General features: G+C 41.6%; 1 long non-coding RNA gene across 1 annotated transcript in view; it reads left to right on the forward strand.

Annotated features, from left to right (window-relative positions):
• LOC134298524 (uncharacterized) overlaps positions 1–21,808 on the forward strand; it is a 33,710-nt gene extending 11,902 nt beyond the window's left edge. Inside the window, exon 3 of the long non-coding RNA XR_010005632.1 lies at positions 19,385–21,808. This is a non-coding gene — a long non-coding RNA (uncharacterized LOC134298524). The remainder of the gene's footprint in view (positions 1–19,384) is intronic.
• Positions 21,809–26,489: the final 4,681 nt, after the last annotated feature.

The following is a 26,489-nucleotide window of genomic DNA, read 5'->3' on the forward strand; positions in this document are numbered from 1 at the left end:
GCAACCATAGTGTGTGTATTTGGTGGGGCAGAAATCATTAGGGATATTCTTATGGAGTTCAATATGACATCAGGATAGTAAAGGTAAAGGTTTCCCCTGACGTTAAGTCCAGTCATGTCTGACTCTGGGGGTTGGTTCTCATCTCCATTTCTAAGCCGAAGAGCCGGCGTTGTCTGTAGATACCTCCAAGGTCATGTGGAGCGCCGTTACCTTCCCGCTGGAGCGGTACCTATTGATCTACTCACATTTGCATGTTTTCGAACTGCTAGGTTGGCAGGAGTTGGAGCTAACAGCGGGCGCTCAAGCCGCTCCCAGGATTTGAACCTGGGACCTTTCGGTCTGCAAGTTCAGCAGCTCAGCACTTTAACACACTTCGCTACCGGGGCAAATCACATCAGGACATGATAGTATAAAAACTGAAAATATTACTTTATAAATGTCCAGCAGCTGAGACAGTGCTATTATAAACCCATAATTCTGACTGTTTGAGTGTTTAAAATACAAGAACATAAGAAAATTCCTAGCGGGTAAGAGCCAAGTTTCTTCTAAACCAGCATTCTAACAATTGCTAACCACATGCTTTTTGGGAACCTTACAAGCACAAGGCAACAGATTTCTCTGGCTGTTTGTCCCCAACATCTGGAGTTCAGAGGCATTCCATCTCCAAACAGGTTTCATTTAGCTATTATTGCTAATAGCAGTCTTTGAACTCTGTGATACCATAGGTATAATGATTTAAATCTAAATCTAACTGTTCTTTCACATACTCTTTATTCTCTTGCATTCCCACATGTTTTAGAACATACATCTTTTGTTTCTGATATTCAGCTTTTGAAATAAATCTGCTGTGATGCTGGGATATGTATCAATACAGTCTCACTTATCCAACATAAACGGGCCGGCAGAACGTTGGATAAGCGAATATGTTGGATAATAAGGAGGGATTAAGGAAAAGCCTATTACACATCAAATTAGGTTATGATTTTACAAATTAAGCACCAAAACATCATGTTTAACAACAAATTTGACAGAAAAAGTAGTTCAATACGCAGTAATGCTATGTAGTAATTACTGTACTTACGAATTTAGCACCAAAATATCATGATGTGTTGAAAACATTGACTACAAAAATGTGTTGGATAATCCAGAATGTTGGATAAGCGAGTGTTGGATAAGTGAGACTCTACTGTAGATGTTAATTTCATACTGCAAACAGAGGATTAAGGTATGATATCATAGTCCTCAAGAATCAAAAGAACAGAACTTTCAGTGGAGAAGATGAGGTTGTGTCTGATGTTCTTTCTAGATGAAGGTGCCTGTAGATTGCCTTAAAAAAACATGTAGACTTTAGTAGTCAATACAGTGCTGAGCAGGCTGGCACCCACAATTTCCATAATCTCATATCACTTTCCAGCTGTAATAAAATAATTGAGTTGGAAGATGCTAGAAGGACCATCTAATCCAACCCAATGTCAGGAAAGAATACACAATCAAAGCATTTTTGACAGATGACAATCCAGCCTGTTTTTGAAAAACCTCCAAACAAGACTCCAGCACACACTGAGGTAGCATATTTTTACCACCAGGAATTTCTTCCTAATGTTCAAATGAAATCTTCCTGTGTTGTTGTTGTTGTTGTTGTTGTTGTTGTTGTTGTTGTGTGATTTCTGACTTATGGCAATCCTAAGGTAACAGGGTTTTCTTGACAAGATTTGTTGTCTTTGCCACCATCTGAGGCTGAGAAACTGTGACTTGACCAGAGCTGTCCAATAAGTCTTCATGGCTAGGTCGGGATTTGAACTCTGGTCTCCGGAACTATAGGATTCATCATTCTGCACCGTAGAATTAATGTAGTTTGTCACAACTTTGTCATACTCAATGCTATGGAATACTGAGTTTTATAGTTTGGTGAGTCACCAGGTTTGGCCAAGTTAGCTACACATTGTACAAAGCTACAACTCCCATAATTCCATTGCATTGAAACATGGACTCCAGAGAGCTCTAAAACTGTATTCAGAGTTCCTTTTTTTTCTTCAACTTGTGACCACTTTTTACCGAAGAAATTGTTTATGTGACCCTGGGTATATAGGTATGTAAAATTGGTATACAAATCAAACTTTTTTTGATACAACTCCCAGAAATCCCAGACAATTTACTAGCTGTTAGGATTTCTGAGAGTTGAAGGCCAAAACATCTGGGGACCCACAGGTTGAGAACCACTGTTCTAAATACACAAAAATCAAACCCCTTAAGTGTGTGTGTGTGGGAGGGGTGTGTATGAATGCTGTGGATGGTTGAATTTGTGGATGCAAACTCTGCAGGAAGATTATGGTGAGTCCTTCCTTCTCCTTCTCGCTTATATACCTCCTTTGCATTTTCTCATCTCATCTCCTATTCTCCCTCTTCCTGATGGCCGTCACCCCAGCTTTCAAATTGATTTGAAAACGCAGCAGAGAGTTCCATAGATTACTCTCCAAAAGAACGGAGCGGGACCGCAACAGACTATTATTAAAAGACCTTTTTTCCTTCATTTTCCTCTTCCCTGAACTATGTAACAAATCCCCCCAATAAAAGTAGCATTTATTTTAACAATAACACTCTCTATCTGGTTATTTTGTATCTTTCCCTGACTCCTTCCTTCGCATGCAATCGCTCTCTCTCCCTCCCGTCCTTTTAACTCCGGCTGAGATTCCCTGCCATAGATTAACATGGCGGTCGATATAAATTGGCTCATATCTCTATCAAAATTACCCCTAGAACGCTCCTCTTTTAGTCTTAACCCTTTCTAAGGCTCCTGACTCGAAGACAACCAGCAGACCCGGAATCGGTCCAGTTTTCGGCATCTCAACAGCTGACTGTCAAACAGAACCGCGTTTCTTTCCAAGCCAAGTTGCTGCTTTATCCCGGGGTTTTCTCTCCCCGCGACTCGCGGAATGGTTCTCCCTGGCCCCTTTCTGTGAAATGGGGATGGGGGGATCGCTCTCTCGCTGGGGAGACATAGTTCACCAAGGACCCTCACCCTCTACAGCTGCCAGGGGATGCCCGGACGGGGGGCCCTCCACGTTTCATTCATAATTTCATAATTTTATGAAGGAGAAGAACACTCTTCCTCAGACCTACCCCTGGGACTTATGAAATCCTATACTTCCAAGGACTACAACATACATGTGTCCCTTCCCCATGCCATCTCTATGAATTCCTTATGAACTCTTTCCCCTCATGTATTTGTGAATTTTCATATTCTATGTACATGACTCACTGTTGTATGAATTTCAAATCGTTGGGCTAACTTCATGAATTGTGAAATCATGCTGCTTGAACCCCACTTCTATGTTGGATTCCCCAGATGTTGTGTACTTCGTTCTTATCAAATGTTTTCAAATGTCTATATCATTCATGATTCCCCTTTATGCAATGTCACCCACCTTTATGGATTCTTCTTTATTTTCTTGAAAGCTGCCTATCTGCCTATATGTATTTATACTCTTTGGGATCCCCGGAAAATATGTGTTTTTTCCCAGCTGGGTTTATATTCCAACTTTATTTTTAATTTCCATTTTATCCCATATAATTGGCAGATCATGAAATCAAATGGGAAATATTATGACCCCAACCTGAACTCTAGCCCCATGACTCAAACCTCCCTTCCCAAAAACAAAAGGATAATCTGCCACAGTTTAATCCAATCTCATTCCGATCGCATGGACAATATAGGGTTTAGAGTCACCAAATTCCTAAAGGTGACTCACCCCCAAGGCAAACATCGTCATATTCCAGGCCAGGACGCCGCTGGAAGGCACCCTGTGGGGCCGTCAATGATGGCTCATCAACACCCATCACCCCTTCCTGTCTGACACCCCAAAGACATATCTAAAATCTGCGAACGTGACAGGACCCCGGACATCCTTGATGGGTGTCATTAATTCCTTTAGAAATTGGCTGGGCCAGAATTAATCCGATGTTTCCTGTCCGGTCACCGCATTGTTTCTATAGCTCCCGCCTCCTCCTCTCTGATTGGCCCAAGGGGGGACGGAAAACGGCTCCCCATTGGGCCAGCAAAGCAAGGCGGGAAACGAAAGCCCGCCTCGTTCAACCTCTCAGCCTATCCGCGATCAGATGGGCAGGGAAGCGGGGCGGGAAATTCAAAGGGCTGTCAGACCGAAACATTGTATAAATATGACTTTATTTGAAACATATGTTACGCTAGTGGATTGAATGATCACTATTAGCGTCCTTTTCAGCTGAATTGCTCAATAAAACTCCTTGGCGGATTTTCCTTCAACGTGGCGGACCTTCTTCATTTCAGGCTTCAGGTTGTATTGCGGCTTATATTCTTCTTTTGGCTTCGCCAAGGTCCGTTCCCTCAGGACCGGATCGGCTTCCTTCTAAAGGGGCCCGATCCCCCCAAACGCGGTCGACAACATAATTTGGCTTTACCACGAAGGGACTTGCTTGGAAGTTCCAAAAATCAATTTTTTTAGGCTAAAATTCCAAGCGGCGACCTTGGTCCAGATATTCTGGGACAGGTTGGGGAGAGAAACGGCTGCAAGGAGGGCCCTCCGACCAACAATTTGACCTCATTTCGCATCCAAATTTCTCTGGCAGCCCCTTTCTCTCTCTAGATCTGATTCAGGGTACTGAACAAAGGAGCCAGATAGGAGGAAGCAGATTTTTAGCTCCTCGAAGGAAAGGCGCCAACGTGAAACAGGGGACGCCCTGTAAAAAATAAAAAGGGAACCGGCCCCGTTGTTAAGACCCAGGTGGGCGGAGTTCTGGAGGTATTGCACTTCGGATCAGGGCTCGGTAACAAATTCCTGGTGAAACGCGGGAACATCTGGCGCCCGGTGGTGTGCGAGAACAGTCTGGCTTGTGAGATTACAGGTTCTAGGATCGTGGGGTAGGGGAACGATTGTGTTCCCAGGGCACCTACGGATCCCAAGAACGCCAGCCATTCAGCCTTGGTGTAGGGAGAACTCTTGAAAGGACGAGTGCATCCAGCCGGTGGGTGAGTCGTTACTCCATTAACTGTCAGGTACTGGGCAGGGGCTGAGCCAGGGATGGGTGTTTGTTCAAGCACGTCTAGGGTGTCCCACCCCAGCAGACATCCCCAGGGATTCTCCATTGGGAAAGATCCTGGCCAATTGGGGTGGGCTTTGCATCAAAAAACATGGTGCAGGCCAGGTTGGGCTAACTCAGAGCACGTAAGTGGCCCCTTGTGGCCCTTGAAGGGGGAACAGCTTGCCCCCCGTTTGAGTCACCGAATTCGGAGTGTTGACCTAAGGTGACTCACCATGGGGAGGGCAAGTGGTCCCAACTTGCTTATGCTGCAATGTTCATGGTCCTAAGCCAGGGAGAGAATCGGAGGGGGGGGGAGGAGGGGCCCACGTCTTCCCATGCAGAGATTTGGGCTCCAAAAACAGCCCCCCCCAGAGATTCCCCCCTAGACCCTTTTCCCCTTACCCCCTCCTCCAGAGGATTTTCTGGACACATTTGCTTGCCCCACCTTACCAAATCCGACCCCCATCCCTTGCCTCACCACATCCCCCGTTCCCCCCCCTTGTTCTGAGTCTTGCACCGACCCAGAACCCCCAAATCGACCCTTCAAGGGAACCTCTGCTTCCCGGGATCCCACTCTCCCAGACTCACTCTCCCAATTCCCATTTCCCCCCGTCTCCCTTCCGTTTCCCAGCCCTCTATTCTCTCTCAGCCCCATTTCCCCTCCGTTGCCCAACCTCCTATTCCCTCTCCACCCCTCCCCAACCGAATCCCTCTCAAGCCTTTTTCCCTTCCACCCCAAGACTTCTTCCCCCTTGCAGCCCCCCTCCCTTAATCTCTCCCTCTCTTCCTCTCGCTCGTCCTTTTTGACCAGAGGAACAGGGGGAAAGGAGGGGCCATGGGGGGATGAGACCTCAGAGGAAGGAGGAATTGACTGTTCAGAGACCAAAGAACGTTCATTGCCATCCTCTGTTTTATCTGAAGCCTGAAAATTGGGTCAATAGTTCTCCAAAGAATTATTTTCCCCTCTCTCCCTCCTTTTCAAAGCAATCTGCTTCTGAATTTTTGAGTCACAGTTCAATTCCCTTTTTTCCCTCTCCTTTTCTGTTTGCTTTCAAAACTTTACCCAAAATCTCTAGAAACTCCCCAAAGATCCCAGCGGAACATAAATTTTTAGACTGTAAATTTGCATTTTTGTTGGTTACAACTTGCAAGTGGGACCTTTGATCTGGCATTCTTTCCAAAGCATCAGGTCACACCTTGAAATTTGCTCAAACCAAAGGATCCTGTGTCTTCAAAGACTCCTTTCCCTTTTTCTTTTTTTCCTCACCCAATCCCTTTGGGCAACCCTGAAAAAAAAACCCCCCTTTTTGAATCTTTCTCTCTCAGCCCCCCCCCTCCTCTCTGGGGGGTTATTGTGTATCTTTGGAAAACCTTCCATCTTCAGAGACTGGCTGAGTCCTGCCTGGGGCTTCCCTGTTCTCTGAGTAGTATTCTTTGTTTGATTGCCTTGACATTGGAGCTTTGTATGTCCTTTAAATGTGGGGAACCAAGTTTTGTTCCTTTTCCTCATGATTTTCTTCCTTGAGCTATCCTCTCTGTTTCTCTCTCTCTCCCTCTTGTTTGCTATCTCTTGAATGACTGTGTATACAATGGGTTAGGGGTTTTACTAACACTCTCTCAGTATAAAAGGGACCGTTGGGAACTGTAGAATGGGGATCCTGGCACCCCAGATGAAAGGCACTCCACCCCGACCTGGACTACCAGGACCATCATCCGCTCCTGTGGCTATAAAGGGACTCTGAGAAACCCAGCTCAGATGAGGCGAGAGCAACCAGTGGGGTGCCATCACGGTGATGAGGCCCCCACCCACAAGCTGGCTCCAACCCCTGGCAGGGGTCGTAAGGCTGATCCTGAGCAGAAGAACATCCCCTTCAACTGCAGGGAGGAAAGGGCGCCCCCACGAGACCAGGAGAAGGCTGGCAGGTAAGGGCGACCCCTCCTCACCTGAAGAAGAGGTGGCAGAGGCTAAAAGTGTGTCCCCATGGAGCCACGGACAGGACCCTCGCTGTTGGTCACTGGGTCAGGCGCGAGTGGGGAGCCCTAACATGGCTGCAAGGGTGCCAGAGGAACCTTCAGTATTGAAAACGTCCCAAAAGGTATGAATGATTTATTTCCATTTTTTCCTCCTTTTTTTCTTCCTTATAAAACTAACCCTCCACTCATAGGGTCTTGGGGGAAGGGGAGTGGGGATGGGACACGTGATCTCTTTTCTTTGCTGTCTTGAGGCATTCTCTATCCCTTGGACCTCCTTCCTGGGTGGAGGTGCTGGACCTGGCTGTGGACACTAGGAGGCGCCGGGTGAAGATGGCATCACAACCTCCTCGAAGCCCTCCTGACCTCCTACACCGCTTGCAAGGTGCTGGAATCCTGGAATCCATGCCAGGATCCATCAAGAGTGCTCCTGAACCAGAACCAGCCCCCACCAGCGGTGAGGAAGACAAAGATCTGTGGACAGCTGAGCTGGGAGACGACCTGAAGGTGTTGTTCCGGAAAACACCTCCTCAGGGACCGCCGCCCGCGAACTGTCCTGACCCACACCCTCCCGAGGCCCGGAGAAAGACCAAAAGCCAGAGACCAAAGCACAAGACCCTCTCCAAGGACCTCTCCAAATTCCATCCTTCTAGCACCACGGGAACACCCCCATTTGGACCTACAAACATTTGACAGCTCGCTTTGACAGCTGTCAAATCGGCCCTCACTTCAACCCCCGCTCGGAAGAACTGAATACCTTAGTTTTCCTGCTGGGAGCTGTCCGGCGTGCTGAATCAGGAGCCGTGAGTTCTAATTTTCACTCTATTTTTTTCCTCCTTGGGAGCTGTCCGGGGTACTAACCCTAACCCTAATTCTCATTTCTTCTCTAACCCTCCCTGTCAATTCTAGCCCGGTGTTGTCCATTAGCTTCCCATTGACAACTCTCTAAATCGCACACATAGAGAAAAACTGTCTCATTTGAATGCCCATTTGGTCCTGCCCCCAGGATGGTTTTTCCTGTGTGGACAGACAGCCTATGGTTATCTACCTGCCAATACCTCCATGGGGAATTGTGCCTTGGGTAGGCTGTCTCTTTTTATGCCTTCCAAGAACGACCTAGAATTGGCACACTCTTTGGGTCGGAAGGCAAGATCCATTCAAAACTTGGATCCAAATTGTGACCCCTCAGTGGTGGAAAAAGGCATCCCACAATTTGTGGCGGCTGCATTGTTCACTCCTGGAGTGGCCTCAGCCATGAATTATAGGGCCATAAAGCACCTGGCCTGCGCTCTGGTCAAAAACATCAATTATACCTCTCAAGCCTTGGCATCAGTGGCAAAGGAAAGGCATGAGCTGCAGGAGGCTGTATTAGATAACAGGGCAGCTATTGATTTCCTCCTATTGAAAAACCACTATGGCTGTGAGAGTGTAAGGCACATGTGCTGCTTTAATTTGACAGACCAGACTCCTATGATTCGTAAATCCATCGAGGGTTTGGATGATTTGGCCTCAGGAATTAAGGAGACGACTGGATTCGACCTTAGTTTTCTGACCGATTGGCTCCCTTCCTTAGACTGGTTGAGGAAAGGTTTTCTCCTCTTTCTAGCTGTAATCCTTTTCCTCCTAATAATAAGCTGTTGCTGGTCGCATTTGCCCGCTCTGTTCCAAATTTGTCGCAAAAAGAACCATTCGAATCCCTCTCAGCAGATGGCCATGCTGCCGCTAAGAGGTTATAATGCTTATGCGGTAGGGCAGGGGCGAAGTGGGCTCCTCCCATCTTCGCCCCGCCCTTACCGAGTGGGGAATATGATGGCCGTCACCCCAGCTTTCAAATTGATTTGAAAACGCAGCAGAGAGTTCCATAGATTACTCTCCAAAAGAACGGAGCGGGACCGCAACAGACTATTATTAAAAGACCTTTTTTCCTTCATTTTCCTCTTCCCTGAACTATGTAACAAATCCCCCCAATAAAAGTAGCATTTATTTTAACAATAACACTCTCTATCTGGTTATTTTGTATCTTTCCCTGACTCCTTCCTTCGCATGCAATCGCTCTCTCTCCCTCCCGTCCTTTTAACTCCGGCTGAGATTCCCTGCCATAGATTAACATGGCGGTCGATATAAATTGGCTCATATCTCTATCAAAATTACCCCTAGAACGCTCCTCTTTTAGTCTTAACCCTTTCTAAGGCTCCTGACTCGAAGACAACCAGCAGACCCGGAATCGGTCCAGTTTTCGGCATCTCAACAGCTGACTGTCAAACAGAACCGCGTTTCTTTCCAAGCCAAGTTGCTGCTTTATCCCGGGGTTTTCTCTCCCCGCGACTCGCGGAATGGTTCTCCCTGGCCCCTTTCTGTGAAATGGGGATGGGGGGATCGCTCTCTCGCTGGGGAGACATAGTTCACCAAGGACCCTCACCCTCTACAGCTGCCAGGGGATGCCCGGACGGGGGGCCCTCCACGTTTCATTCATAATTTCATAATTTTATGAAGGAGAAGAACACTCTTCCTCAGACCTACCCCTGGGACTTATGAAATCCTATACTTCCAAGGACTACAACATACATGTGTCCCTTCCCCATGCCATCTCTATGAATTCCTTATGAACTCTTTCCCCTCATGTATTTGTGAATTTTCATATTCTATGTACATGACTCACTGTTGTATGAATTTCAAATCGTTGGGCTAACTTCATGAATTGTGAAATCATGCTGCTTGAACCCCACTTCTATGTTGGATTCCCCAGATGTTGTGTACTTCGTTCTTATCAAATGTTTTCAAATGTCTATATCATTCATGATTCCCCTTTATGCAATGTCACCCACCTTTATGGATTCTTCTTTATTTTCTTGAAAGCTGCCTATCTGCCTATATGTATTTATACTCTTTGGGATCCCCGGAAAATATGTGTTTTTTCCCAGCTGGGTTTATATTCCAACTTTATTTTTAATTTCCATTTTATCCCATATAATTGGCAGATCATGAAATCAAATGGGAAATATTATGACCCCAACCTGAACTCTAGCCCCATGACTCAAACCTCCCTTCCCAAAAACAAAAGGATAATCTGCCACAGTTTAATCCAATCTCATTCCGATCGCATGGACAATATAGGGTTTAGAGTCACCAAATTCCTAAAGGTGACTCACCCCCAAGGCAAACATCGTCATATTCCAGGCCAGGACGCCGCTGGAAGGCACCCTGTGGGGCCGTCAATGATGGCTCATCAACACCCATCACCCCTTCCTGTCTGACACCCCAAAGACATATCTAAAATCTGCGAACGTGACAGGACCCCGGACATCCTTGATGGGTGTCATTAATTCCTTTAGAAATTGGCTGGGCCAGAATTAATCCGATGTTTCCTGTCCGGTCACCGCATTGTTTCTATAGCTCCCGCCTCCTCCTCTCTGATTGGCCCAAGGGGGGACGGAAAACGGCTCCCCATTGGGCCAGCAAAGCAAGGCGGGAAACGAAAGCCCGCCTCGTTCAACCTCTCAGCCTATCCGCGATCAGATGGGCAGGGAAGCGGGGCGGGAAATTCAAAGGGCTGTCAGACCGAAACATTGTATAAATATGACTTTATTTGAAACATATGTTACGCTAGTGGATTGAATGATCACTATTAGCGTCCTTTTCAGCTGAATTGCTCAATAAAACTCCTTGGCGGATTTTCCTTCAACGTGGCGGACCTTCTTCATTTCAGGCTTCAGGTTGTATTGCGGCTTATATTCTTCTTTTGGCTTCGCCAAGGTCCGTTCCCTCAGGACCGGATCGGCTTCCTTCTAAAGGGGCCCGATCCCCCCAAACGCGGTCGACAACATTCCTCTACTTTTACTCTGTTGCCTGGTCATTCCTTTATCCCTCACCCATTCACATGGTCAGCTGCCTCCACTGGGCTCATTTCCCTTCCCTTAAAAGCTTCAGCTAGGCCTCTTCTCTCCCCCCTTTGATAGCAACAAATGGCACTACTGCTACTGCTCTGCAGTGGGGGAGCAAATAAGCCTTTTGTGACCCCAACATTTGGGGTGGGGACCCAGTTTAAGAATCTCTGCACTATGGAATGCCAAGTGCTTCTCTGTACTACAAATCCTAGGATTCCAAAAAATGAAACAAAACTGCCTTAATTGTGTAGTGAATATACCCTAGGAAGCAAGTTCCATTGTAATCAGTGAAATTTTCATTGAGTAAACATGGATCATATCAACTGTTCTACTCAAGGAGTTAACACATATCACAATTACAATAGATTCCACTTACTTTTCTTTTTAAAAATACTTCACTGGATTTCATTGGTGTATTGTTGATGTTTGGAATCTTCATGGAACTGAAAAGGAACCTGGAATTTAAAATATTTGCTGTATTCTAAAACTGAAATAAATGCCAGGAGAATGCTGTCACCTGATTGAATCACTTCAAGTGATAAGTGAAACAAGCAAAGATTACTTCATAAGCAACCTTGAGTCTATCATGCTGGCGAGACTCAGTTTAGTCCCTTTCTGTCATCTTTTCTGTAATGTGAGACCAGATAAAGATGGTTGTGCAATTCTCTGCCCATAAATGGAACAAGGTGTTGGGAAAGTTTTATGACACCGTTTTGTCAAGGGTAAGAATAAATAATGCCGGTTGATTTATGAAGCCAATAGTACTAGTTAGGATTACTTCTATTTGGCAAACAGAAAGCTGATTCCATACCATAACTCTATAAAAGAGTATGAACTTATTAGCTGTAAGATCTTTGAGAGAAGCCGTTCTCTCTGTCCCATGGCCTTCTCAGGCTCCTTTGATGGAAACAGGGGAGAAGGCCTTCTCAGTGGCTGATCCCAGATGTTGGACCTCCCTCCTTATGGAGGTTTTACTCTCCTTCCCCTTGCAAGTAAGAAAAGCCTATTCTGTTAGGTTTTTAGGATTTATTGTGACAGACTTCCAGGGTGTGCTGCTCTGTTGAGTTTTTATATTGTCTTTTAATTAATTTTAAATGGTTTTCACTCAACAAATGATTCAATTTGTTTACAATAACATTTGCATGTATATATTTCTACAATTTGTAAGCTGCTTTGAGTTCCATTATTAGAAAAGGGGGAAAGAAAGATTATAAATGAATGAAATAAATGTGTTGGGGTGATGCAGTTGCTAAAACAGTCTGGAGGAAATTGGGAGCTTTAATATACAGGCAATCCCTGAGTTACAAACATTCGACTTACAAAGACTCATAGTTAAGAATGGGGTGAGAGGAATCTACTCCCAAGGAAGAGGAATTCACTCCTGAAAGAAAAGGTGTCTCCACTGAAACTTTATCACCAATTCTTGTTTCCAAAATAAGCAAAGGTTTCAACATCCAATGATCACAGGGACAGAAAGTGAGGTGAAATCTTCTGAACAGGGGCACAGACAGCAAAACAAATGTGTGTGTGTGTGTGTGTGTGTGTGTGTGTGTGTGTTTGGAGCTACACTTAAAAATGTACCTGGCCAGACTTAAAACAAATTAAACTTAAGAACAAGCTATAGAACCTATCTTGTTCATAACTTGGGAACTGTCTGTACAGGGAAAGAGACAAAGAGAAAGAGATAGCAAAAAGAAAGGAAGTGTGGACTTCAGGTATTAACTTTCCCTATTTTTTCCATTTGATCTCCCCAAATTTGGCAATGATGCTGTGAATTCTGAAAGCTCATACAATCCAACTGTCCCAGTTTGGCAGGCACAGTCTTGAGCCTGCTTTTAAAGTGGAACCCTTTCTCTGTCCTCCTTCTACTTCTCCCCTTTATCCTTGGCTCACTCAACGGCTACAAACTGAGTTCAAAGTACAAAAGTAGTTTGCACTCGATTAACTCTGCAAGAGGGCTCAGAATTTTGCCCTTCCCAATAGGCTCAAGTAAAGGCAAACTGCAGCCTCTCCAATGATCTCTTCACATGGGGCTAAATTCGGCAGCATGTGCCGATTTAGCCCTGGTCAGCCACTGAGCTGGCTGGTCCCCATCAGATGATGCCAGCACAGCTCCGTGGAGGGCACAGCAAGCACATGCCACTGCCAGGGCAACACAGCAGACCTCCAATGTTGCCATTGCAATCCATGAGGGGAGGGAGCCCTGCACTCACACTTCTCCCCATCTGATCGCCCTCAGCTGGAGTCGGGCAATGCAGGACGTGGGGCGCTGGGTTCCCCGAACCCCTGTACAAAGTGGAGCACCTCCGGCAGCTGTGTAACAAGGTTGCTAGTTTATGTTTTCTTTCACATTCAAAATGTTTTCTGTTTTGACCACATTCTATTGCTGTTTCCAGAGGTAAGTATGATGAGGTCCTTAGACATTCTTCCCAAGTTTACCCTGGTAGACTGCCATATATTCCTTATTATAAGAAATGTCCTCTATTTGAAGGTTGGGAAGCATTTCCTTTTATGTAGACTCAACAAGATATTTGGGGGGGGGGGGAAGCGGATATTTTGAGTGCAGGACCTTCATAAAGGCAGAAAAGTGTATATCATGTAATTTATGTGTGTGGACAGTATGCTAACTTTATAGAGAAACACATGCATGATTTAAATCAATACTTTATTTATTGTTTAGTAGAAAGTAAACTCATTAATTAGTGCTTCCTGATTGTCAGTCAGGCATGTCATTAATTTTGACTGTCCTTTAATTGTGCTTTGAAAACCTGGAGGGCATCAACCTTTTGAGCAGACAACAAGTCATCACTGTTAGAAAGGACAGATGAACGTTAAATAACCAAGAAGTACTGAAGAGGTCTTATAAGCATAAAACATAGCACATATTTCCAAAGCACTGGACTACAAGAGGCAGAAAAGTTGCAGAATAAAAAAGTGCCTTCTGATCTTCAATTTTAAAGGCCACATGTAGTGCAGCTTTCCACAGACAGGTAAATGACAGGAAATGGGTGACACACAGAATGGAATATCAACAAGTAGATCAAGATACCCCAGGACAATAGCAATAGTAAGTTTCAATGCAGATCATTTTTTCTCATGCAATACCCTTCAGCAGCAGTTCATTCTGACATAATTTGGTCATTCTACACTATCAAAGGCATTGTGCAAAAAATAAAAATGCTCATTAGACTCAAATTACTGAGAAAAATGTAATACCTCCCCCAGATAGCATAATATATTGCTACTGAGACAGATTTACAAAATAAGTTTGTGGGCACTGAAGACATCTCTTAAATTATATTTGTGATGCATTTAATTATATAAAACCTAACACTGAAGGATTTGCACTGTTTCCCTTGCCCTAATGACTATTGAGTTTGCATTGATTCCACGTATATATTGTGCTCACTTAATTTTGTTTAATAGTATGGCTATCCTCAGCAGCTGAGCTATCTCCAGAGGTATGCACTCATCACCAAGATGATTTATTTATGTCCCTTTCTATTTGTGAGTGTCTTTTCACCCATTTGTTAGAGCTATCATTTGATATGGCTTTGAAAAGGGCAGTATTGCACAAAGACCAAAATGTTTGAATTGTCTGATATGGGTGCAGTCGTGATAGGCAGAATCACATTTATACTGATTGTGATTGAAATGCCAATTGCGTTCCTTGGAAATAAATATTGCATGTGGTAGATCTTGCTTTTTGACATTCCAGCACAGGATTGCGATCAGTTTTGACAAAGGCCCCAGAGTTGCAAAACAGCTTGACTTTGGTCAGATTGGTAATTAATGAGGTGCTAAGAACAGCTAAGCAAAGCATCCTAGTCAGAGACTGCATGGCTCAAGATAAGAAGAGCCCCCTTCCAATCATTTCAAACAACAGAGTCATTTAAATAAACAAAAAGGGCAAGTAGTTGCTGGACCGGGTTGGTTTGGAGGGTCTATTAGCATAAGAAGATAACACTGCAAGTCCTAAACTAGCTGGTATAACAACATTCATGTTTCTTTGTCCATTTTGTCACTAAGAATTAATTTTCCCTTCCTGTTACTAAGGAAGAAAAATTTGAACGAAGTCCAAACCCCAAAAATGTGAACAATGTGGGACAAAGCCTGATCACCCTCTCATTGTAGTCTATTTAACAGTAGTGGTCACATCTCTACTCTGAAAAACCACGCTATCCTCCAGACCATGTTGACTGGGAAATTCTGGGAGTTGTAGACCAAAGTTAACTTCTCCCCAATCTAGTGCTGGACTGACTGGCAAATGGCAGCCCTTGAGGCAAACCCTACCAGACTTTAAAGTGTCTTGACTTTCAGTTCCTAAGCTGCCCTCATTAAAAGCTGTCAAACACAAGAACACCCTTATCAGAGACAAGGTGCTGATTTTCTTGGCTATTGTTCTATTGTTTAAGAAAGGCCTTCCCCTAGGCAAACAGGCCCTAAGCATAATCTCTAGAGAAAAACTACTCAGTAATATCTGTATTGGTTTGCTAATCTTTTTGCCCTTCAGCCTTGGTTTTCTGCTGAATGTTCTGCTGCTATCCATGAAACCAAATCTAACTTTGAGACAGAGCTTGGAAAAAATGGCTGTTTGGACTAGAATTCCACTAGCCATGGTAGTCAGTGTTTCTGTTGACTGGGGAAATCTAGAAGTCATTTAGCTTTTCAAAAAGTGCTCTGAGTTACATTTTTTTGCCCAGCCCTCATTGGATCCACAAGAACTTATCTCCTCAATGACCACAGCTCTGCTAGGTTATGCCCAAGATCTTGAGTCAGTACCCTTTCATTATTATATTTTACATCCGTTACAGTGCTGAAAAGTTAGATTCACTTGTTAATCTGTTGGTTCTACAAGCAGTGCCTGAGTTACAAACATCCGACTTACAAACTTTTCATAGTTAAGAATGAGGGTGAGATAACAGGAAGTGAGGTAAAGCTATCCCTTGGAAGGGAAATTCACCCCTGAAAGAGTTATCACAGGAAAAGGTGTCTCCACTGAAGCTTTATCACCAATCCTTGTTTCTACAACAAGCCAAATTTTTACAAATCCAATTGTCACAGGGACAGAAAGTGAGGCGAGATCTTCTGAACAGGGGTACAGACAGCAAAACAAACACCACAGGGGATTAACCCTTTCCTATGCTATGCAAAGTTAAAATATTTATATATTTGACTGGAGTTACACTTTTAAAAGTACCTGTTATGACTTACACACAAATTTAACAAGAACAAACTAACAGAACCTATCTTGTTTGTAACTTGGGGACTGCCTGCATTTCCAACGCTTCTACTACTTTTTTTGGAATAATAAAAACCTTAAGAAGATGGCATAAAGTTTAAAATATTCCAGCCAAAATCCATAGAATAAGAAGCTGATTTCGGAAGAGCATTCTGACTATGAGAAATATTGAAATGAGAATTTTAAGGTATTCCTGCCAATTGGCTGAAAGTGATGCAAGTTCTTACATATGTCAGAAAAGCATAACATAGGAAAGATATCATATATTCTGTTACACTGTTTGTGGAATTTTCTTCTCATCTCTCTAATATGGATTAAAGCCAAATGCCAAATTGTGATGAGGTGGTATGAGCCTGCATAAGGACTCAACAATTTTGGGGTGTTCATTGTGATGTTCCATTCTCTTCTATAGGTTTTTATTCTTATTTATTTGATGTTCATATTAGCTGTGAATCACATTTTTGTTTTCAAATGTTATGGTCTTTGGTTGATGCATTGTCTTTTTTTTAAGTTGGTGCATATGTGTTTGAGATTCTTTCCTTCTGCACTTGCTGGAGTTTGCAAGGAGAATAGCAATAGTTGAAATGCAGTCAGTATGGAGGAAGTTCCCCAGTGTGGATAAATGGATAAGGGGTCAAATACTTAAAGCCCATGTAGACAAATATTGGGGCTTCATCAAAGTTTTGTTTTGTAGCCATTGAAACCCTTTCCCATTCCTTGGACTATTCCTTTTCTGCCAAAAGACAGAGGGAGAGGGAGAGATTACTGCTGCAGGAACCTCCTGGAAAATGAAAGCTACCTTTTCACAGCCCCCTGCACTGTTTAAAAATGCCTTTTTCAAATCCAGATGTGGACCTTGAGGAATCACTTTTTTAAAGGTCATCTATGCTGTAATCAGAATGCTTCAGGGTCAATAAGTACATGACCACCCCTGCAAAAAAGCTGCCCATACCAGTTTAGTCAAGCTTGCCAGATCCAGCTTCTTCTTTTCTTGGTTAAAACAATATTATTCAGATTGTTTTCTCTAGCAGGTTCAATCAAGAAGGAGATATCTTTAAAAAAGAAAAACAGGGCTTAGGTCCCTCCTTCCCTCTGGAAGATGAGCTCATCAGACAATTTCTTAAGAAGGAGCAAGTTCAGCTTTTGACAGGGACAAGACAGCCGTTGTGGTCAGAATCAGAGACTGAGCTAATCTGAGGAAAGGTCAGAATTGAAAGTGGAAAGGATTTTTATGGCACAAAGAACCAGTTTGCATTTCTCAGAAGAAGGCTAGAATTTTAGGATATGCAAGTGTTAATGTTTATGCTCAATCTGTATATTTGGGAATAAACATTACAAAACAGAAAATATGTTAGTAACCTCATTCCAAGGAAACTATACTCCAAAGAAACATTGGAACCTGTGAAGTCTTACCACTTAATAACTTAGTTTGGGTGCATAATAGTATTTTCTCCCTTGAAGCAGGTTAAAAGTAGCATATGTGTTGCTATAGCTCCCAAAACAATGTTTTTCAATTTCCAAACACTTTCCCAACAAGTGGGTTTTTTAAAAAAAAATCCAAGATATATCAGACCAAAAACAAGCTTTGTAAACATTTCTTAAAGTAAATCATTGTATCAGCATGGCCTAAATATCCTAAAGACACCAGATCAGGTCTGATCTTGACAAATAAGCAGGATAACCTATGGTTATTACTTAGATGGGAGACCACCCATGAATACCCTTTTCTGAATATTCCTCTCCTTAGAAAATCTTATGAAATTCCATAAGTTAATAAGTGACTTGAATACTCATATACACATGTACATTTTTTTTACAATAATCAATATTTTTACAGTTATAGTAAACTGTAATTTAGCAACCAGCATAATAAAGTATCTAGGCTTAGGACCAACTGCATTACAGACAGGTTCCAACAGACATTTTATCTCAAATATGTGTATGTTTTGGTTCCTCAGTTATTTGTTTCTTTTTAATGGAATTTAGCTGAAATACTACTGTTCCTCTGTTCTTTTACAATGTTGCTGCTAAAACAAGCATCGTATCAATAGTCTTGGGCTGTTAATACATATATTATTCAACCTCACATGTATAACATAGTCCAGCAACAACAAAAAAACCTGGTGTCTTGATTTTCAGGCTTCTTCACGGGGTTACTTGGGGCCCTGATTCAGAAAATTGCATTGAATAGCCTACATCGATTCTAAATTCCTATATATGTTTATCATTATTTTCTGTGAATGAGCAGATAAAAACTGCTAGATAGTATATGTTCTGTATCTCAGAAACTAGAGTTGATGGGGGGGGGGGCTGGTGCCATTTTTGGAATCATCAGGCCAAATATATCCAGAAAAGGGCTAACATTTGAGGAACCAAAATGTGTGTTGGCCAGTGTAATCTTAATGAAATGTTTATTTCTAAATAATACATGGAAGCTGTTAATTAAGGTTTGGGTGAAAAACATTTTAAAATAAAAACATTTGGTTGCTGGGAAGCTTGTTGCTTCAGCTGGTTTGTGACTATGAGAAATTGTAATCATGCTAATCAGTATGAGATGTAAGATGTGATTTGGTATATTGCTGAATCATGTCATAAAGCCACCGAAACCTGTATACTCAATTAGTCTTCTTGTGTGTTTTACCCCTGTAATTCTTGAGGGACATGTGAGGATATTTGTCTGAGATGGTATGCCATAGAGCTTCAAGGATGGACAACTGTGGTGGGTCTATGGACTAATTTTCAGTCCAATGGCTGCCCTAATGCCCGGGAGGGGACATCCTTCTTGTTTTGAATAAAAGTTATTATAATATTAAACAGTGAACAGCCCCATTTTGCAAATGACTAGTTGCTATGTCTGTGGAAAATGAAGTTACCCTATCCTTTTGGGCCAGATAAAAGGCCGTTCAAGTTGTCAGGAGGAGTCAAAAACCATAAAAACAGCTTTGAAGAAGCCAAATTTTGACTGTTTCCACACTGCAGAATTATAGCAGTTTGGTACCACATTTACTGTCATGCTATGTGATCCTGGGATTTGTAATTCTTTGAGATATTTACCTTTCTTTGTCAGAGAACTCTGGTGTCACAAAAACCTACAAATCCTAGGATTCCATAGGACAGAGCCATGACAGTTAAAGTGGTGTCAAACTGTGTTAATTGTGTATTGTGGATGGTCTCTTCACCGTCCTACCTCAATACATGAACTAACCTCACCTTATTTTTCTTCTTCCAGGTTTTCATCTGAAATGCAGCCCCGCAAACTAATTAGGTGGACCTCTACCAAATTAGTTTGCCAATGGACCTCTAGTGATGGTGTACACATTCTGAGCATGCTCATTGAGCAAGGGATGATCTCAGATACTAGAGAAAGGTGACATAACTGGAGTTGTAATGATGAAACCCACTGGTTTGTGTGGGATGATTTGCTGGACCTACGTGAGCTTTTACCAATGCCTGTTCAAAATATTTTACAGATTTTACTTCTAGTACTTCTTGCATGTTACCCTAGTAATTAAAATTTACTGTAACCATATAATGTTTGCAGAAGTCAAAGGCTTTTTTTTCTTCAAAAGGAATGTTCAGGAAAGCCAAAACCAGGACATTTTTGTGGGATTTCTGCTAGAATGTTTCTGTAATGAAAATGAAACCTCTGTTATGAAGCTTTTCCCTGAAAAATACTCTAGAGGGAGTCAAATCTAAGAAAGTTTATTTATGTTTTATGCATTTCAACCATGTGCCTTTCCAAAAACATTCTGTGTGCTTCCTGTTTATCTAGTTTATCCCTGCCTATTAATAAGTAGCCTTTGTTTGTACATATTTGTACTTGTTCAGATTGGACAAATACTAATGGCACTCAGAAAGTCATTATTTAAAGTTGCTTGTCTCTGTCATGAGATTAAATAGTATAAAAATAAGGTTTGGCTTTATATTTTAACTAACTAAACATAATTTTTGTCAACTGAAAAGTTAGAATGAAGAACGTGTATAAACTAAATAAACAGAGGGACATACTGTTTTCAAGCTGGGTCATTCCCCTGGGTATTTTGTATAATTTTAGGATGTTATGAAAATAAATGTTTAGATTTTGAAGGTGTTTGGAAAGGGACTTTAGATCAACTTTTTTCTTCTATTTATAGAAATAATACTTATTTTTTTCTTTGCTGTCCAACCTAGTTGATGCAGTAGGAAATGTGTGATCTATCTTATATCTTAGACAAAGGCAGCTAACAGTTGTTAGGACAGTGTGTAGAAGGAAGCAACAGTAAATCATTTTGAATGTATTTTACTTTGAAAACCCTATGATAACACTCACTGAGTATTGTTTTGATTGAGTTTTAACACTGTTGTTTTATATTCTTGTTTTATTGAATTGTGCTTTTATCTGGATTGTTATATTTAACTATGTTTTATCTAAATTGTGTTTTTGCTTTGATGGATTGTTTTGTATTTGTGTCTATGGGCATTTTGTCCCATATTAAGTCGCTCTGAGTATGGGATTTCCAGGTCAGAAGGCACTTAACCAGTTACTGGGGATGACACAATGAAATGAAAGCCCCAAAATGTACAAAGCATAACATAAAAACACAGAATGCAGAAATCATGAATTAGAGAAATCTGGACATTGTAACTCAAGAACTGGAGCATCAAAACTTTGCTATACTTGGAGTGAAACAGCTAATGGGATAATTTCAGTCAGATCCTTACAGTATGTTTTACTATGGAAATGGTAATCTATGAAGAAATGGGGTAGCATGAATAATGGGGTGGCATGAAGAGTGGGGTAAGAAGTAGCAAAAACAGTCAGGGGATATAAGGTGAAGTCTGAGAAAAATTAATGAGATTTCATGGAATCCCTGGCTGGCATCCTTTCAGTATTTATAATGTCATAAACCAGATTTATGTCACTCTTCATTTTGGAGTTCACATTAATGGTTATTGTACTATTGCAACAAGTGGATGTCCTCCTGAAACCTATTGTTTTCTGCCCACCAAAACTATGTGAGGTCCTATTGCAGCTGTCTGTTGAAAAGTACCTCACTACAAGAAGAGGACTGAAAGCATCAAATCACACTGTCCTGCTCTCCAGGTTTTTTGGCAATTTATTCATTATGGTAGCTATATCTCCCAATGCAGAATTGTGGCACTTATCAATATAACATTTGGCCCAATGCTACTGGCCCTGTTGTAACGGACACAGAGTGTTTTACTGTTTTAATTGGGTATGATATTGGTTTTTAAGTGTGTTTTACGATTGTTGGTTTTTACTATATTTTGTCTTACATGTGGCAGTAATCTTGCAATTATATAAGACCGCTCTGGGTCCCCCTGGGGGAAAAGAGCGGTATATAAATTAAATAAATAAATAAATAAATAAAACCAATATAGTGAAATCCAAGTTTCTGCTTTCACCACAGAGACAGTAAAGAAAGAAGTGAGTGACTTGGAAAAAAAACCCTGAAACAAACCAAAACAGGCTATGTTGATAATTATAAGTAATAGGTATTCAAAAGTAGGAAAAAGGACAGAAGCAGAAAATGTCTGAGTTTGGTCTAAGATCAAGAACTGAAGCAGGAGAACAACATATCAAAATTTCTGAGAGCACAAAATTGCAAACTCACTCTTCAAGCAACTGAACAGATGACTGTATGTATGGACATCACTGGTTGGCCAATATAAATATCAAATTAACAACAACATAAGTGCAGTCACATTCCCAAACTAGTGGCAGACTTGTTGTAAAGCATGATGTTTTGGTGCTTAATTTGTAAAATCATAACATAATTTGACATTTAATAGATTTTTCCTTAATCCCGCCTTATTATCCAACATTTTTGCTTATCCAACATCCTTCCAGCCTGTTTATGTTGGATAAGTGAGATTCTACTGTAACTGAAAACAGAAGCTCCATTCTCTCTGCAAAAAGACGAGTGGATTGTAGCACCAACATTAAAATTTAATATTAGCCAATATTAAAATGCTAATTTTAAAGATTAGAGTAAACCTAAGGAAGTACACCAAATCAACAACAGTACTAAAATAATATCTATATACAATCTACAATCAATAAAATTTGAAGATCTATTATGTAGACAGGCAACCAGATGAACTCAGGAATGAAACCAGAGACATTATCAGGGAGAAATAAAAAGACAATTGAAGCCACACACTAAAAAATTATATACAGTGAAAGTGAGACATATTTCCTCAAGAGAAACTCTTTTAAAAATGAACCCACAATTACAGACAGTGAAATGAACATTGCTCTCAAAGCTCTTGGGAGAAACAAATCACTAGAAACAGTTGGCATACCAACAAAGGTACTTTAAGTTATAAAGACAGAATATAGCCAAATTCTGAGAAAAAAAAAGCTGTTAGGAAATATGGAAAGCAAGTCACAGACTGGAAGCGATAGGAATTTCAGTCCCCAAGAATGGGGACCTCAGGGAATACAATAACCATCAGATTATCATTTTAACCTCTCAAAGGAATGAAGTGATACTCAGGATTTTACAGTAAAAACTTTATCATATATGAAGCAAGGAATGTCAGACATCCAAGTTAGATTCACAGAGAAGGAGAAGCAATAGAGATCACAGAATGATAGAATTGGAAGAGCCCACAAAGGTCAGTGGGAGGATGTGGGATTAGCCGGACCAAACCCGCTCCCTGTGGGGAAATTGCCAGCAGTAGCAGTTCGGGTAGGTCTGACTATAATGAAAAACTACAGACCAGTATTGTTGTTCAATAACAATTAGAAGTTGTATATTGATTGAAAACCTTTCTTCAGGATTTTATTCATGAAAACTATTGTGGATGTATACCTAAAAGACAAATGAGAAATAGAAACATATTAAATATATGAGAATATTTGGAACAAAATAATGAGAAACAGGCCACATTGATCTTTTTGGATGGAGAAAAGGTATTTCATAATCTAAGTTGATGATGATCCAGCAGCATCATTTTTTCATTTGAAGAAAATGAAACTTGTTTCCACTCAAAATTTGTGCTAATGGTGAATTGTTAATTTACATTTACATAATGTTGGGATTAAATTGCATCCTTAAAAAACACAGGCTAATGCGATTTAACTTGGTGTAAACCACAATATGAGTGGACTCGGGTTTAAAAAACACCAGAGAAAGTCAGAATTTTGCATCAGGATTCGAACCTTCCCCCATGTTTGGGCTATGGGGACAACCATCCTGATCCCTGTGCAGGATCCAGGATAGCCACCCCATACTCCTCTGGGCTCCTCTGAGTTCAGACACTCTCTTCCTGCCCCCCAATCCCACACCCAAAAGCAAGGAAATCTCTTTCCTATTTCTTTATCATTCAGTGAGAAAGGGAGGAGACTCACACTTCTCAAGCTGCTTTATTCACTGAATGATGAAGAAACAGGAAGAGAGCAGCAGGGAATGGGGGCACTGGGGGTTGGAATCCTACCCCATGCCCTGCCCCATCAAACCGGCTTCGACACGGCTGGGCTGTCAGTCCAGTGTCCCATTGGATTGACATTGTATGGCCTCAATGTGACTCGGAATTGGTATTTTTCATTATGGTTCTGAGCCACATGATGTGCCTGTGTGGAAGGCCTCTGAGTTCTATCAGACCCCTTCAAATGACATTTGAACTGTCAAGGTTCATATGGAATTTTGGGGTTTATAGTTTTGTGTGGCTTAGCAATGTAAAGTACACTTCCACCTAAACTGCAAATCACAGTATTCCATAGAATGGGACTGTGGCAGTTGTGCTATAATTGTTTACTGGTGAACGGGCCAATAGTTGGACGACTGTTTCCTTTCTAGGAATGCCTGGCTTTCATTATCTATCTTTCCTTACTGAAAACCAAATTATCTCCCACACATGAGTGTCATCATTCTCAATATGTAATTTCTATTCAACCAAAAGGAAATGTCACATGGCAAATCGTAATTATTGGCTGCCAGTGATGGATGGTGGCAGCTGTGGGTGCAACCTAGCTTTTTGTCAGATATTTAAGGAGCTATCAAAGAAACAGAATGCTGCCTTTTGGTCTGATCCAACACGGTCCATTTCATGCTTTTATCTAAGAAGTTTATTCATATTGAGCTCCAGTAAAGAAAGTAAAGCACAATTGCTCCATTGGAAACTGCACTTAAATTATCATTTAACTTAGGAGTGCTTAATTTAGTTGAATTGTTTTTCAGGGATGTTTAACTGCTTTGAACAGCATTGATTTGCACTGTTAATTAGAAGTGGAGCTGGGAAATATTTCTTGTTGGAATGACAGCTCCCTATAGTTAAAAAAGTTACTTTCCTAAGCTGGACTCAAAAGATTCTTAAAAACGGTACCCCCATGAGCAGGTAACAATACTGGCTTAAGCAGATAGCAGTGCCATAAGAATCAGACCAGTATGTTCTCTGCTTTATTTTTAAAAACACCCATACAAATAAGAAGTCCTGTTAACCATGGAAACCTAATTTCTTGAATTGGATTGGCAATGTTAGTGTGTGGTTTTGGCTTATTCGAAGTAGTAATTATTCTTGTTATAAGAGTTGGTGTGGCACAGGATTCAACTTCCCCGATGGCCTCCTGTACTCTGGGTGGCCTTAAGCTGAAATTTCCCCAACCTCAGTTCTGCTACACCTGCAATATGACATGAGAAAAATAGCTAGTGGCTTTGCCTTAGAAAGTTTTATTGATGGGGCTAAAATTGCTAGTGGCATGTTTTGCTTCATTTCCAGACTGGATTTGATACAAAAATGAGATAACTCATGAAAGGAAAAAAGCTGTCCAATCATAATTCAGATTCATTAGTGTTCTAGGCACCATGCCCCATGGCTTAAATCAAGTCTGCACAACTTGAGGCTTCAACAGCCTTAAATGCACCTAATAAGGTCTCTTCCACCATCTTAAGCACGCAGCTGCCCTTTTTCGTAAAATGAGGGGAGGATGAGGGTAGAAAAATTGTATGTGTGACACAAGAAAGGGGGCATTGGTAAAATGAAGACAATAGTTCACTTAAGAACGTGGTACTTCAGGTGTCAGCATTCAAGATAGGAAATCTGTCATTGAACTAAAAACACATCTTGCAGTTTACAGTAATTTTGGAAACTACATGGCAAAAGCATACAACATATAGTAAATCATAGGAGTATACTGGGCATATATATTAGACAAACCTTAATCAGCAGTCAATAAACCATAATGGAAAATTATTTATTTATGTTTAGTATAGTAATAGGCAATTGTTTAAAGAAAAAGATGAACTGAGAACACCTTTACAATCTAGATCAGGGGAAGGAACCATTTGGTTCCCATCTACACTGCCATATAATGCAGTTTTATAATCCAGTTTAACTGCATTGAACTGCATTATATGGCCATGTCAATGGAGGCACAATCTAATAGCTCCTGGAGGTCTACATGGTTCCCACCCTGGTCTAGCGATCTTCAGTACATTTGTTAAATAAATTTAGCTTCAGTTTCTTCACTGTTGAAAAGAAGTTTGCAATGAATGGAATTGCCCCATCTTGGCCAGTGGCTTATCTGCAGCAGAGAAGCAAATCCCCACAGTTGGATTTTATAGAAGTCAGTTCTGAGCAAAGTTCTGTACTCAGGTTTTTGTCACACCTGCTTAAAGCTGCTGTTTTGCTCCAACTGACTATTCTCTAATGGCTGTGCAGTGAAATCTTGCTATCTCCCTTGACCTATTGATTCTATATTTGTAGAGGCCAGGCAAAGAGCAAATATTAAGCTGCTCTGTACTATTGAAAAGGAGGAAAACCAGATGGCGCTATAATGTTAATGTGGGACAGATGAAACTGAGTCACTAACAGACAAGTCTATCTCTGGTTTAGGCCGAAGACTCTTGACTTTCATTCCTTTTGTTAGTGGTGCGTGATATAGAGCATGAGCAGAGTGAAACTGAACTGAATTGATGTAAACTGACAATGAGCAAAATTATACTAATTCTGTATGTGTTTGCAACCTGTGTACTTAGGCGATCCCTCGTTGTCCAAGTATGATGGCCCTCCAAGTATAGTGTCTTGGTGCAAGCCACAAGACAAGACACTAATCTGTGTATACACAACGTGCCTCCAACAAATGGAAATGGAAGTTGTTGAATGAAAAGGAATGTATAATGGTGTCATCTTGCGTGGAATGGGATCACTCCTGATGACTTTATAAGAGTGAGCAAAGTTTTGTTAAAACAGCAAGTCTGGAGTAAATGCGAGAGAACAAGGACACAGAAGCCTACCAGTGGCATTCGCTAAAGGAAACTTTTATTTGGTGGGTCAGATGTTGTGCATAAGCTGTATCCTGATGTTAGTACTATATGTTAGTAACCTTT

The sequence above is a fragment of the Anolis carolinensis genome, chromosome 1 (assembly GCF_035594765.1).
Source record: "Anolis carolinensis isolate JA03-04 chromosome 1, rAnoCar3.1.pri, whole genome shotgun sequence".
NCBI classification, from domain to species: domain Eukaryota; kingdom Metazoa; phylum Chordata; class Lepidosauria; order Squamata; family Dactyloidae; genus Anolis; species Anolis carolinensis.